Below are 14,094 nucleotides of genomic sequence, written 5' to 3' on the forward strand. Positions count from 1 at the left end.
CTGTAAATTAATATGCTCCTCATTTAACCGGAAATATTAAATGGTTCATTACAAGACGCCATCAATTAAAGCAGGCGACAATTTTATTTTGTCAACAGAAACATAAAAATGTCAACCAAAGGTTGAGTAGAGAAATCCAACAACAAGTACCAAGTTACTAAAACAACTCAACTCATCTCAATGAAAAATAAAACATCTCATTCTCATTCACAACCAACTCCGTACTCGTAACGACCTCCTCAATCCCGCGGGATCGACATCAATACTACAAACCCCTAACGACCTCCTCGATCCGCAGACCGACATCAATACTCCGAACTCCTAACGACCTCCTTAGTCCGTAGACCTGCATCTCAACCAAATACGATAGCAGTGGCACAAACACAACACATAAAATAACCATAGCAACAAAATACACTTATTATAAATAATCAGACCGTCTCATTCTGACATTCAAACCACCATCTCAATAACTATGAACCATCGCAACAATAATAGTTGATATGTAAATAACAATAATACATGTTGAGTAGGAATTCCCTACCTTTCAGCAACTCCGAGCGCCCAAGCCAAATTAATAGTAATCTTCTACAAAGCCGAAATTTACAATTATAGTATATATATTAATCAACAATTAAATTGACTAACTCATTATTACAATCTTCTAATTACGTGATTTCAAATATATAAATGTGTATACCTGATTATACATCCTAATCCCTATAAACATATTAATTCAAACTTACCAACTTAAACACCACCTTTATTATGTAAAGTCTCTTAACAAGCCTCCTTTTATTCATGTTTATATAGGAAGATGGTAAGTTAGTGCATAATTCCTTTTAAAGGTTGGACCCCCACAATTTTGTTCTAAAGAACCTATTGAGTTAACTTCTAGAGGAGCATTTTTTAAGGGCTTTACTAATTTAGTAGTACTTACGCATTCACCTACATGAACCAAGGTTCACACAACAACCTTACACACAAGTCACGACTATCTCAACACCCCTCAAACTCCTATACTAGGCATGACCAACGACAACAAGAATTAAGTTAAACCACCATGCATATAACCTGCCCACACCACCACGCACCATGACATACAACATCGCCTCCAGCATCATCATTAATATCAGCCCCTGACCTCAGCACGCTCAGCACCATCACTAAACACAGACACTACACACAAACAGAGTCGAAATAGGGGTTCTACGGCGTCGCCGTAACGGCAACAAAACAGCCTATCCCAACTACAATTACTTAACCCGATGACAACCTGACTCGGTGCATTAATATATTACCACCAACTGACTCATACATGACACATGAACTCAATAAATGCTCGGCGAAACCGCTCCAGAATAGAGAATGACAAGCTACTGCCCATCCCTCCTTTTGAACCTACAACAACCCTATCATGTCATAAACACGTGCTACAATAAACCCCCTTTGACACCCTAGAACCTAACAATGGAAAACCTGCATCCCGACTCGAAACCGTCCCAAAACAAACCCAAAACAGGGACATACTACGCACAATAAGAACAACGACATCACTATCAAAATACAATTTAAAACGACTTTCTAATTCATGTATTACACATACGAGTATATGTATAAGGCATACTAGTGAATGTGAGTACCTTCAATTTATTAAAGAAAAGTGGTGACGGAAGGAGATGGTGAGAACGACTAGGTTGGCGCAGAATGATAAGGTTATTTTCAGTCGTTTGCCTATATCAAAGTAAATCCTATTCTCAACTAACTAGTAGCTAGCAGTAAGAAAGGGCCGAATCCACAGGGAGGCGAGTTAATTAATCTAGTTTGTTTATATTTAAGTTCGTCTTAAAGTAACCAAATTCTTGAGGGTTTGTTTGTTGATTTCTAAACTAATTTCGATGTAATTAAAGACAAATTCAATAATAATAATAAAGAGCCTAGGGATTGGGTTCACTAGGTAATCATCCAAGGGTGAGATTTAATTCATTGATTGAGCAATTTATATTGTTGAAAGTCATACGATCGGTCGATTCTAATATGTCTTTTTAGATCTACACTTAACATGCGATCGCTATAATTAAGTGGTCTAATTCAATTATCGTGGCCTATACTAGTCTTAACGCGGTCGGTGAAAATCCTAGTTTGTAAAACTAATTAACCAATTCATATCAGTAATTAATTAACAAGATGTAAGACAATAATAGAACAACAATCAAAAGCAATTTAACAATCAATTCATTAATTAAGCATTTTCTAACAACCTAGATCCCCTTTCACCCTAGATTAAGAAATTAGCTACTCATACTATTGATAATAACAATAATAACGATATAAGAAAGCATAATTAAGAACATAATAAGTTGAATACTAATAAAGCAATTGTATAAATTAGAAATTGAATTAATAACCGCTAAAGAAAGATTAACAAAGTACCTTAATTAAAGAGCAATAGATCCGAAGCAAAACTAATGTAAGAGTATTCTAAGAGAGTTTTTAGAGAAGCTATGCGTAACTAGGTAAAATAATACGTAAATAAACATAGGGTACGAATTGGGTATTTATAGTAAAACATAACCGACTTAAGGAAATTGCGAAAAATTATGGAAACCATAGTGTACTCGATCGAGCCGTGTTGTACTCGATCGAGTACATAGCTTCTTCGATCAAGCCTGGTCAGGTTTGATCGAGTATCCTCCTTTTTCAGCTCTTTTCTTCGTGTTGCCTTCTTTACTTCTCTTCCTTTATTCTTCTAGATTCTCGTGCCATGCTTCGTGTATTCCTTCATGCCCACTCCGCGACGCCCATTTTATTCCTTTGCTCCTCAAATGCATCATTCCTGCATTAGACATCAAATAACGGAAGTAAAATCATTCTAGCATAAAAGGCATGTAATTAATATAAACTAGCACGAAAACCGTATCAAAAGTAATTAAGGGGAGGCATAAATATGCATATGATTATGACTCATCAAACTCCCCCAAACCATCTCTTTACTTGTCCTCAAGCAAAGCATCACACAATACAAAAGGCAATCATACAAATAGCGAATAAACAACTCAGAGCTAACGTTTAATGCATACAAATCCCGAGCTATCCATATCTGTAACAAAGTGATGACCAAAGTGTACTAATAAAAAAAAATTCAAACGTACGGGTAATAGAAAACGTAGCTCAAGTCTCAAGTCACCATACTATAGACAAATGCCAAATACCTTTCGATCTTGCAAGACAAATTAGTCGGATTCTCGCGGATTCACTCATGCACTCATAAGTATGTAAGGGTGAGTTATATGTGAAGATAGAAAGAAGTAGAAACACTCACTCAACTTATGAAACATGCATGCAATCTAATGTGATAGAGATTTCCCCAACTAGTATGCATCCAATATGTAGACAAAAGTACATGTATCAAGGACAATAAGGGTGGCAAATGGGTTAAAGGGATAGAAATGGTTTGTGCCAAAGCACGTTATGGATATGTGGAGTTAAGATGGTAGTCGCAGCGCTAAACCAAAACCAAAACCAAAACCAAAACCAAAACCAAATCTATGATAACAAATGAACAATAATCTTAACTTTACAACACATGAGAGCGAATGAAGTACTCTCCAAATATGCATTAGACTCTAACGACCATCCTTTTGATCCTTGACAAAACCAAATGAAGCAAACAATTTCTTTTCTTTTCTTCTCTTTTTTCTTTTCTTTTCGTTTTTTTTTTTCTCTTTCTTTTTTCTTTATTTTTCTTTTGCTTCATATTTTTTTTCTTTTTCCAACACAAGGATACAACACAATTGCTAAAAAGTATTTTGCCATACCCACATGACGATAAGTCCCAACCCAACCATAATAGCAAAATAGACAGGATAAACAAGCAACTCTGACTGTCCCGATAAGGTAGGCAAATTCTTGGATTGTAGCTCATAGGATGTAATTTAAAGTTGGCTACAAGGGTTCAAACGGGCTAAACAAAAGGTAATGTAAGGTTTATTTGAACGGCAAGAACCGCCTATCCACATGTACTTAATCAAATAAAAGCAATAAAAGTATCAAGAAATCAATGTCACACTTATGCAGTTTGATATTACATATTCCACAAGGAGAAACCACACTCAAGCCTAATTAACAATGAGACTAGTTTATTGAGTTTATTGATGTTCCTGGCCTAGGAAGCTCTATAGACCTCAGAATTTAAGTAGTTTACCAACATAATATTGTCAAATTTACTTAGCACAAGGCATGTCAATACGGTCAAGACTCGAGTTATAAGCTTTGTTTTTATGAATAACGGGTTACAACAATGTACATGGACAACTATATTGGAATTCAAATGCAAAAACAATGCAATTTAACATCATTTTTATTTAATTTACCAAGACTCGACCTAAAACAAAGGAAAAACATGTTTTTGTAATTCGTAATTTTTAATTTTTATGGAATTTTTGATATAAATGCACACAACAATAAGTAAATCACACAACATAATTAGACTCCTCCCCCAAACCTAAATGTCACAGTGTCCTCATTGTGACGCCTACAGCATAGCAATCACACAAAAATTTTCAGCAACCTAAAGGACACATCTAACAAGAGGAATGGAAAAGAAATAGAGATAATACAATAAACATAGATATAAGGGAAGAGAATACTGGGTAAGAGCATAGTATTTCCCCCAAACCAGCTGCAAAAATAGGGGAGAAAAATCAACCACGCAATTCTATCATCATTTGGCTACGTTATAAACCCAAAACGCTTGGATACTCGATCGAGTAAGGCTGGGATCGATCGAGTATCTAGTTGACGAATCAGTTTTTATGCATTTAAAACAAATGCTCATACAAATTACAATCAATACAACTTAAAGCACGCAATAGTAAATCAAAAATTAGCGCATGTGCTACATAAAGACATAAGTAGCACCAATAAATAGTCCAAGCAAAGAATATAAGTAATGAAAAAAGTTCTGGCTCATCAAACTCAAAGTCTAATATAAAATATGAGCAAGTATGTTCATCGCTCTTCAAGTCATCATCATGAGGAAGGAGATAGGGCACTTCATCCGTCATAGAAGCTTCGTCAAAAACTTCGACGGGCTCCTCTTTGAAAATCTTGGCCTCCAAGGCATCCAATTCAGCTTATATATCAACATTGTCATCAAAGCTATAAACTGGCTCAGGATGAGGCTTATCTCCATAAATCAACTTCTCCATTTCATCTACCTCCTTGCTCCATGGTCCTAACGCAACAGCAGGGGCGTCGGGTTGATTCCTGTCAGACAAAGTAAAGGAGTTATGAATAGCTGCATCAACAATATTAAGCATATAACATGGAGCTACTGACTGGGGACGCTTTAAAGCGTTATCTAGAACAAATCCCTAACATCTATGAGTGCTCCTGCAGTGTGAAGGAACGGTCTACCTAGAATAATAGGGACTTGGGAGTCCTCAGCCATATCCATAACAATAAAGTCAACTGGAATGAAATACTTCTCTACTCTAACTGGCACATCCTCTAAGACACCCATAAGCTTCTTTAAAGATCTATCAGCCATTTGCAAGGTCATATTAGTGACACGTAATTGACCCATATTTAACTTTTTGCAAATTGAATACGGCATAACACTAACACTAGCCCCTAAATTGCAAAAGGATTTATCAATAGCTATACTACCAATATGACAAGGAATAGAAAAACTCCCTGGATCCTTGAGCTTTGGTGGTGAGTTAGCTTGTAATGCGGCCGTGCACTCTTGAGTGAATGCTACCGTCTCAACTTCATCAAAAGACTGCTTCTTTGATAAGATCTCTTTCAAAAACTTAACATACGCCGGCACTTGAGTTACCAATTCAGTAAATGGCACACTCACTTGAAGATTCTTAACTACCTCCATGAACCTCCCGAATGTTGTTCGAGTTTAGACTTCTGCAAACGTTGAAGAAAAGGTAATTGAATTTTAATTGGCTCGGCTTCTTTTGCTTTAGAAGTAGCTTTATAAGCACCGTCGTTAGTTATAGGGTGCCCTCGATCGAGTCCAGTAGTCACTCGATCGAGGATCCTATTTTCTTCCAATGCCGTAGCTGAAACACTCGAAAAATCATGCTTTGGGGTGGTTCCTCGATCGATCCCGTGATGTACTCGATCGAGTACTGTGGTTCCTCGATCAATCCTGTGGTGGCTCGATCGAGTACTCACGTTGTTCCTCCTTTTTTCGTCTTTTTGCTTATCCCGTGCTTGATCCTTGCTTAATTCTTTCTCATCATCACTCAACTCGAGATTACCCAATCCCTTAGGATGTATATAAGATACTTCCTCTTCATCAATAGGCATATCCGGACTTTGATAAGTGGTACCGCTCCTCAAAGAAATAGCATTAACTTGTTCATGTGCTTGTTTACCTTAAAGAGGAAGATTGTCGGACTGTTTTGATGGATTTTGAACCGCTAACTGAGCAACTTGAGTATCCAACATCTTGTTATGAGCTATGAGTTCAGAAATCTGAGCCGTTTGCTTTTGTTGAATCATCAAACTTTGTTGCAAAAGAGCTTTCATCTCAGCCATCTCATTACTTGGAGCTTAAGGAGGAGGTTGCATCTGTTGAAAACCTCCTTGATTTTGCTGAACAAAGTTCCCTTGTGGTTGATTACCACGATTTGTAGGAATAATATAAGCATTCTGCTGTGGGGCTTGAGCGAATACATTCTGACTCTTTTCGGAGAATAAGTTAGAATAGGGAATACCTTTCTTGAAAGACTGGAAAGTATGAACTTGTTCAATGGTACTCATACACTTGACCGCAGTGTGGCCATCTATCCCACATCTCTCACCGGATGCCTCTTGTTGAACCATATGAACCGTTTCTTGCTTATTACCCAAAGACTGAGTAGTCTTTAATTCAGCTATTTGAGCCGTTAAGACCTTCAGCTATGCCGCAATAACATTGTCTGAACCACTTCCTCTTTTACTACCTCTGGAGTTACCATACTCAGCAGTGTGAGTAGCTATCTGATCAATCACCTTCCAAGCATTACCGTCATTAGTATTATCCTGGAATATTCCATTGGCAGGGAATCAAGCAAAGCTCTGTGATCGTCATACAACCCGTTGTAAAACTGGTTGCAAAGGAATCAAATCTAGAAGCCATGATGAGGGACGGTCGAACTAGCCTTTTAAAATGAACCCAGGCCTCATTAATATCTTTGGTAGGACCTTGTTTAAAACTTGTAATCTGGCTTCTAAGGGCATTAGTCTTCTGCGGTGGAAAATACTTCTTGTAGAATGCAAGAGCTAGAGAAGTCCAGTCAGTGATTGCGTCGGTCTCCATATCCAAGTCACGTAGCCATTCTGTTGTATCATCTCTCAGAGAGAAAGGAAAAAGAGTCTGTTTGACTTGATCTTGAGTCACCCCTGCAGTTAAAGGAATAGAAGAACAATATGTAACAAATTTCTCCATGTGCTTGGCAGGGTCCTCTCAAGCTTTTCCTCCAAACAAATTTTGCTCTACTAGGCTTATATAAGATGGTTTGATCTCGAAGGTCCCTTTATCAGTGGTAGAGAGCTTAAAGCCTTTAGGAATAGAATCAATGGTGGATTCGGAATGACTTGCCAAGGTCGGCATCTTCAATGTTATAGGAGTAACGGGTGCAGAAATAAGTGTGTCCTCTTCAAAGGACGAATCTTCTGCGAAAGTAAACCTCTCGTAGTCAAGTGTACTCAAGTCTTCCACCTGACTTACTTCTCTTTGAAATTTTCATCAATAGCGAAAAGTCTTCTCTATCTCGGGATCAAAACGTACAATCTCCGACCTGTCAGACCTGGGCATACATGAAAACAACAAGAAAATATCCATCTGTCTCAAGGAACTGATGCTCCTTGAAACAAAAGACAAAAATAAACAAAAACAAACAGAAAAATTGTTGCTTCCCCGGCAACGGCGCCAAATTGATAAGGTTATTTTCAATCGTTTACCTATATCAAAGTAAATCCTATTCTCAACTAACTAGTAGCTAGCAGTAAGAAAGGGTCAAATCCATAGGGAGGCGAGTTAATTAATCTAGTTTGTTTATATTTAAGTTCGTCTTAAAGTAACCAAATTCTTGAGGGTTTGTTTGTTGATTTCTAAACAAATTGCGATGTAACTAAAGACAAATTCAATAATAATAAAGAGTCTAGGGATTGGGTTCACTAGGTAGTCATCCAAGGGTGAGATTTAATTCATTGATTGAGCAATTTATATTGTTGAGTCATACGATCGATCGATTCTAATATGTCTTTTTAGATCTAAACTTAACCTGCGATCGCTATTATTAAGTAAGTCTAATTCAATTATCGTGGCCTATACTAGTCTTAACCCGGTCGGTGAAAATCCTAGTTTGCAAGACTAATTAACCAATTCTGATCAGTAATTAATTAACTAGATGTAAGACAACAATTGAACAACAATCAAATGCAATTTAACTATCAATCCATTAATTAACCATTTTCTAACAACCTAGATCCCCTTTCACCCTAGATTAAGAAATTAGCTACTCATAAGAATAACAACAATAACGATATAAGAAAGCATAATTAAGAACATAATAAGATGAATACTAATAAAGCAATTGTATAAATTAGAACTTGAATTAATAATAGCTAAAGAAAGATTAACAAACCTTAATTAAAGAGCAATAGATCCGAAGTAAAACTAATGTAAACTAATCTAAGAGTATTCTAAGAGAGTTTTTAGAGAAGCTAATATACGTAACTAGGTAAAATAAGACGTAAATAAACATAGGGTATGAATTAGGTATTTGTAGTAAAACATGACCGACTTAAGGAAATTGCGGAAAATTCTGGAAACCATAGTGTACTCGATTGAGCCTTGCTGTACTCGATCGAGTACATAGCTTCCTCGATCGAGCCTGGTCAGGTTTGATCGAGTATTCTCCTTTTTCAGTTCTTTTCTTCGTGTTGTCTTCTTTACTTCTCTTCCTTTATTCTTCTAGATTCTCGTGCCATGCTTCGTGTATTCCTTCATGCCCACTCCGTGATGCCTATTTCATTCCGCCTTTGCTCCTCAAATGCATCATTCCTGTGTTAGACATCAAATAACGGAAGTAACAACATTCTAGCATAAAAGACATGTAATTAATATAAACTAGAATGAAAACCGTATCAAAAGTAATTAAGGGGAGGCATAAATATGCGTATGATTATGACTCATCACAGAATAAAGACGACCGCCTCCTTACTATTTCGGTAATACTCGCCTGCTGCCTCTCTCTTTCTTGTTTCTTTTTCTTTCTTTATGTGTTTTTATCTAAAAACGGAAAGGGTTGTGTAACCTATGGTTTAATAAGTTAGGTCTATTTTTGATTTCTTCTTATTATAATAATATTATGTAGGGGTAATTATTATTAGTATATAGTATTATTAGATTAGATGGATTTCTTTCTTTTTATTATAGTATATATAGTATACATAAAATAATATAGTGATGTACTAGTATATTGTACGATATACTACCGAGTAATCCTATTAATAACATTTCTTATAATAATTATTTATTCCAAAAATTACAGGGTATTACACACCGTGCATCTTACCCTAGAAGGTTAAGGGCAATGTAATATGCCTACACAATAGATAAGGTTATAATAGTTTTCTCAATATACTTATAATAAAATCACCAAAAAGGTGATAATGTACTCACCATAGATCTCACCTATCGCCAATCATTACCTTCTTGTTCGATTCAATATCTTTCTAGAAATCCAACATAGTGCAATTCTCAATATTGCACCTTAGGCACTTCAACAAACATGGATTATCATTTTTAGTAATGAGTACTACACAAACAAAATGTAATAACTCCATAAGCTACATTGAGTCAAGTACAATTATACACGTTAGATTTCTCATAATAGTGAAAACATGCTCTCTTATAACTCATTATCATCATTATTCTAATTAAATACAAAGTTTCACTCTCACATCTTCATAAAGAACAAATAATATTCTTTGTTATTTTCTCTTTTTAATAAATCGACATAGATAAAAATATACACGAAGTGTTGTGATTTTGCAACCAAAATAGTACTATTTTACTGAAGTCTTTATATACATCATCATTCTTATATTAGAGAATAATGAATCTCGGTGATTGTTTCTCTATACTTTCTCTTTGCAAGTCCATATTTAAAAAAAAAAAAAAAAAGAAGAAGTTTACTTCTTACACACATAATACCAATCATCATAATCTCATATAGTGTGATATAAGTGACATAACTTCTGCCTAAATCAGAAACTGCTCCTCATTCTTCAGCTCCTACTTCCCTCATATCCCTCGGGATTTTGCATATCCGCCAAGCCCCGGAAATAGCTCAGGTCCACAAAATCTGACAAAAAGGAAAACAAGACAGAAGTAGTGATATTTTCACAAAACTCATTGCATTTAACTAAAACAATCATAAATGACAATGCAAAATGCCATGTTTAGGGGGGGGGGGGATCACATAAAAAATATACTTATCAATATCAGGCACATAAACATTGTTTAGAAACTCTTGACATGAGTTTAAGGGACATCATGCGATTCTCGGATAATGTGGACCTTGATCAACCATTTGGGGCAAGTTGTCTTATTTGGAGGTTAATTGCTGCAAATACTGTCCCGAAAGGTATTAGGGCATGTATCGTTCATGCTTATATTTGTTCATCTGATATTTGGTCTTCTAGCTTGCGAGGTAAATCATTCGTATTAACTTTTAAATGCAACATATTGATCTATTTGTTTTCTACCTATTGACGAGCATGTCATTTATGTCGTATTCATAAGTAACTAACGAAGAACATGCGACTAAAACTTGGATGTTCCAATTCTAATGTCGCTGAAATCAAAGAATTTTTAGATTGGATTTTAGAAGTCGGAGATAGTATAACAGATGTCCAAATGATGGGGAGATTGATTAGAACTCCAAAATGACATTCGTTTTAAGAATGCAACTGACCCAATTTCTTCTATTGTCCATAGCCTCTACTCATCTTTTGACACTAGTTTTTGGATTTCAGAGTATCTCCAGGAGAGGACAGTTCTTGCCTCTACTCATAAGACCGTTAAGAGGATTAATGATTATGCAGTCTCTTACTCCAAGTGAAGAAAAATTGTATTTAAGTTCGGATGAAAAAGGTACAAATGAGGTCAATACATAGGTACATGAGTTACACTCTCTTGCGTTCTTAAACTCAATTGAAATTTCGGCTCTCTCGAATCATGACTTACAGTTGAAGGTATGGACCACAATTGTAACATCCCCATTTATTTAGGAGCCTTTAGCAAGACATTCCCAAATAAATAGGATTGTTACCATCTCGGTTTCCCGAGGTAGTGAATAACAAAGTACAACAAACCAAAGTACTTTAAATAAAAACTTTAGTGATTACATGTTCATTACAACTTTACCAAAATAAAACTTAATATAAAATAAAGTACAACTCGCAGCGAAAATAAATAAAGTGATTAGATAATCTATGTGGTCTGGACTTCTAGGTAAGCTGTCCAAGTACTCACGCATTCCCATAAGCTCCCAAGTCATCTAATCTTTAGTGCATGTCAAATATGCTCCCCATTATGGTTCATCACAGGTGTTCACGAATACATAGTCAACCACGAGGTTGAGTAGGAATAAATACGAACAACAAGAACGTATGATAGGCTGTCCAATTCCATTCAAATTGCACTACTCCCTTAACAACGTGCTCCTTTCCATAACTTAGCACACCTCCCTTAACAACGTGCTCATATTACTTTGGTACCTCTCCCTTAAAAACGTATAACCATTATGTAATAGTACCCCTCCCTCACAACGTGCATATTACCATTCACCCCAGAGTACAAACTCCCTCAACAACGTACACCTGACTGTCGCACAGTTTAACACAATTTCCACATTCACAATCAGCGATAGCAATTAAACTCATCTCATCATAATTATTAAAAACTACCAACACAATGTAATATAATTTCTCCCTTCCAAAAATTACAACAATACCAACATATGAACATTTCATGTATCAACATATGAACAATTTCACTTCAATATATATCATCCACCATTCCGAACAGTAACAAAAAAGAGTTGAGTAGGATTTATCCCTACCTGGCAAGCAATTTCAAAGAAGCGGCTCAAAGCGATCCAAATAATTAAAGCAACCGAACCCGATTATAATTTCTTCACAAATCGTCACCTAACATAAATATTATAATTTTCCATCAATTATTAATTATTACATTCTATTATTATTTATTATTCAAATTAATTAATTATTATTATTAATAGAGGATTACGATATTAAAAACCCGATTATTACAAACCCGAATAACCCAAAGAAAACCCGTCATAAACACCCAACAATACCCCCATATACACGGTGTAAAACCGTGTCGACCACCACCCACAAACCCGCCTTCACCCAACACCACAGACCACTACCGTCACCACCCAACTCGTCTACTTGCTCCCTGCACCACGGCGCACCCAACTTGAAGTAAAACCTCTAAGGCTCGAGTTTTTGGACAAAGACTCGAATTGGACAGTGGAACGAACTGTTTGATTATGAATAAAAGGACCGAAATTTTGGACAGACAAGGAGGAATTAAACAGTTGTAATGAATGTTCAACTCCCAGTATACAATAAAAAGAGACACTTGAGCCCGGCTTTGCATTCGACAAATACTGTTTGAATGGCGTGACTCGAACAAGATATGTTTTAATCCGAACACGAAGCAATAGATTAAAACTAAGACTAATCCCAACACTAAGTAAAGGACTCGTCCAATCTCAAACACTAAGCAAAGAGGACTATTCAAGCACTAAGAAAAGAATATAATTTTGATGAAGAAAACACTCGGTTTCTTACTCGGTTTTTAACTCAATCAAATCTGAAAATTACAAGTCCCAAACCTTGGCTTTTATACAACAAGCCATACAATCTTGACCCTTAAAAGCTAATAGGATTTAAGGGCTCACAAATGAGCTTAAATCTAAGAATAAAAAACGGTCCTCTAGGCCTCACATGACCTTACACATTCTTACAAGAAAATGACATAAAGTAAAATACATAAAAAGTTACAACCTTCCTTTTGGATTGTTCTAAAGTCTTATTTATGGTTACAAGGACCTCTTGGCAGCTTGAGTGGACCGAACACATGCTCTTGGTAGCTCCCAATAGTGTTTTAGAACTTGTTTGAACAAAATAGGAAGGATGAAAGCGACCCTTGCAAAGCTTCTCCCAAACCGTGCCCAAGTCACTATCACGGTTTTGTTGCTTCACTTTGCAACTGATTTAATCCCTTTTAAGACACAAGATCCTAGACAAAAAGACTTTAAACTCATCATAGAAGAGTCCTAGGCCAGAAAATACCATGTGTTCTTAGACGGAATTGGAGTTGGACCTCGATTTTGGTGAAGGTTCAAAACCGGGTTTGGAGAGCATTTCAGAAAATCAGATGCATCTTGTAAGAGGCATATCTCTTAGATCAGGATGAATATAAGGGCCCATTATATCTCATTTGAAAGCTAAGGGAGTTAAATTTCACCTCCAAAAAGAATCAACCTTAGACATTGAGTAAATCTTGAGTTATTGAACTTTTAGTGCACGTAGGTCATGGGCTCTCCAGTAATGCGCAGTCTGTTTGCATCGGTAATATCTCAAGCTATAGAGCAGCTATATTGGTGATTCAAATTTTATTGTTTAGCTAAGATCCCAAAATTTATATTGACATAAGAATCAAAGTATTTGCATGAGTATAAATTGAGATATAAGACATAGAAAGCAGGCCTGTTGTAAGGACACTTCAAAAAGCGATGAAATGCATTCAATTGTGAACCGTCCCTTGAACTGTTTCTTTTGGCCTACAAATGAATTTTAATGAAACAAATTTTGTTTCAAATTCTCTTTCTTCAAAAGAATTTTCCCTCAAATTCTCGACATTGTCATCATTAACCTCTTCAAGACCACGCACACTTCAAGAGATGGGTTCTCATGACTTCCTCCTGGATCATAGACCCAAATTGTGTATGGCAAGAGAGGTGTTGTGGCATTCCCAACTTCAGT

This window comes from Silene latifolia, chromosome 3, assembly GCF_048544455.1.
Source record: "Silene latifolia isolate original U9 population chromosome 3, ASM4854445v1, whole genome shotgun sequence".
Lineage (NCBI taxonomy): Eukaryota > Viridiplantae > Streptophyta > Magnoliopsida > Caryophyllales > Caryophyllaceae > Silene > Silene latifolia.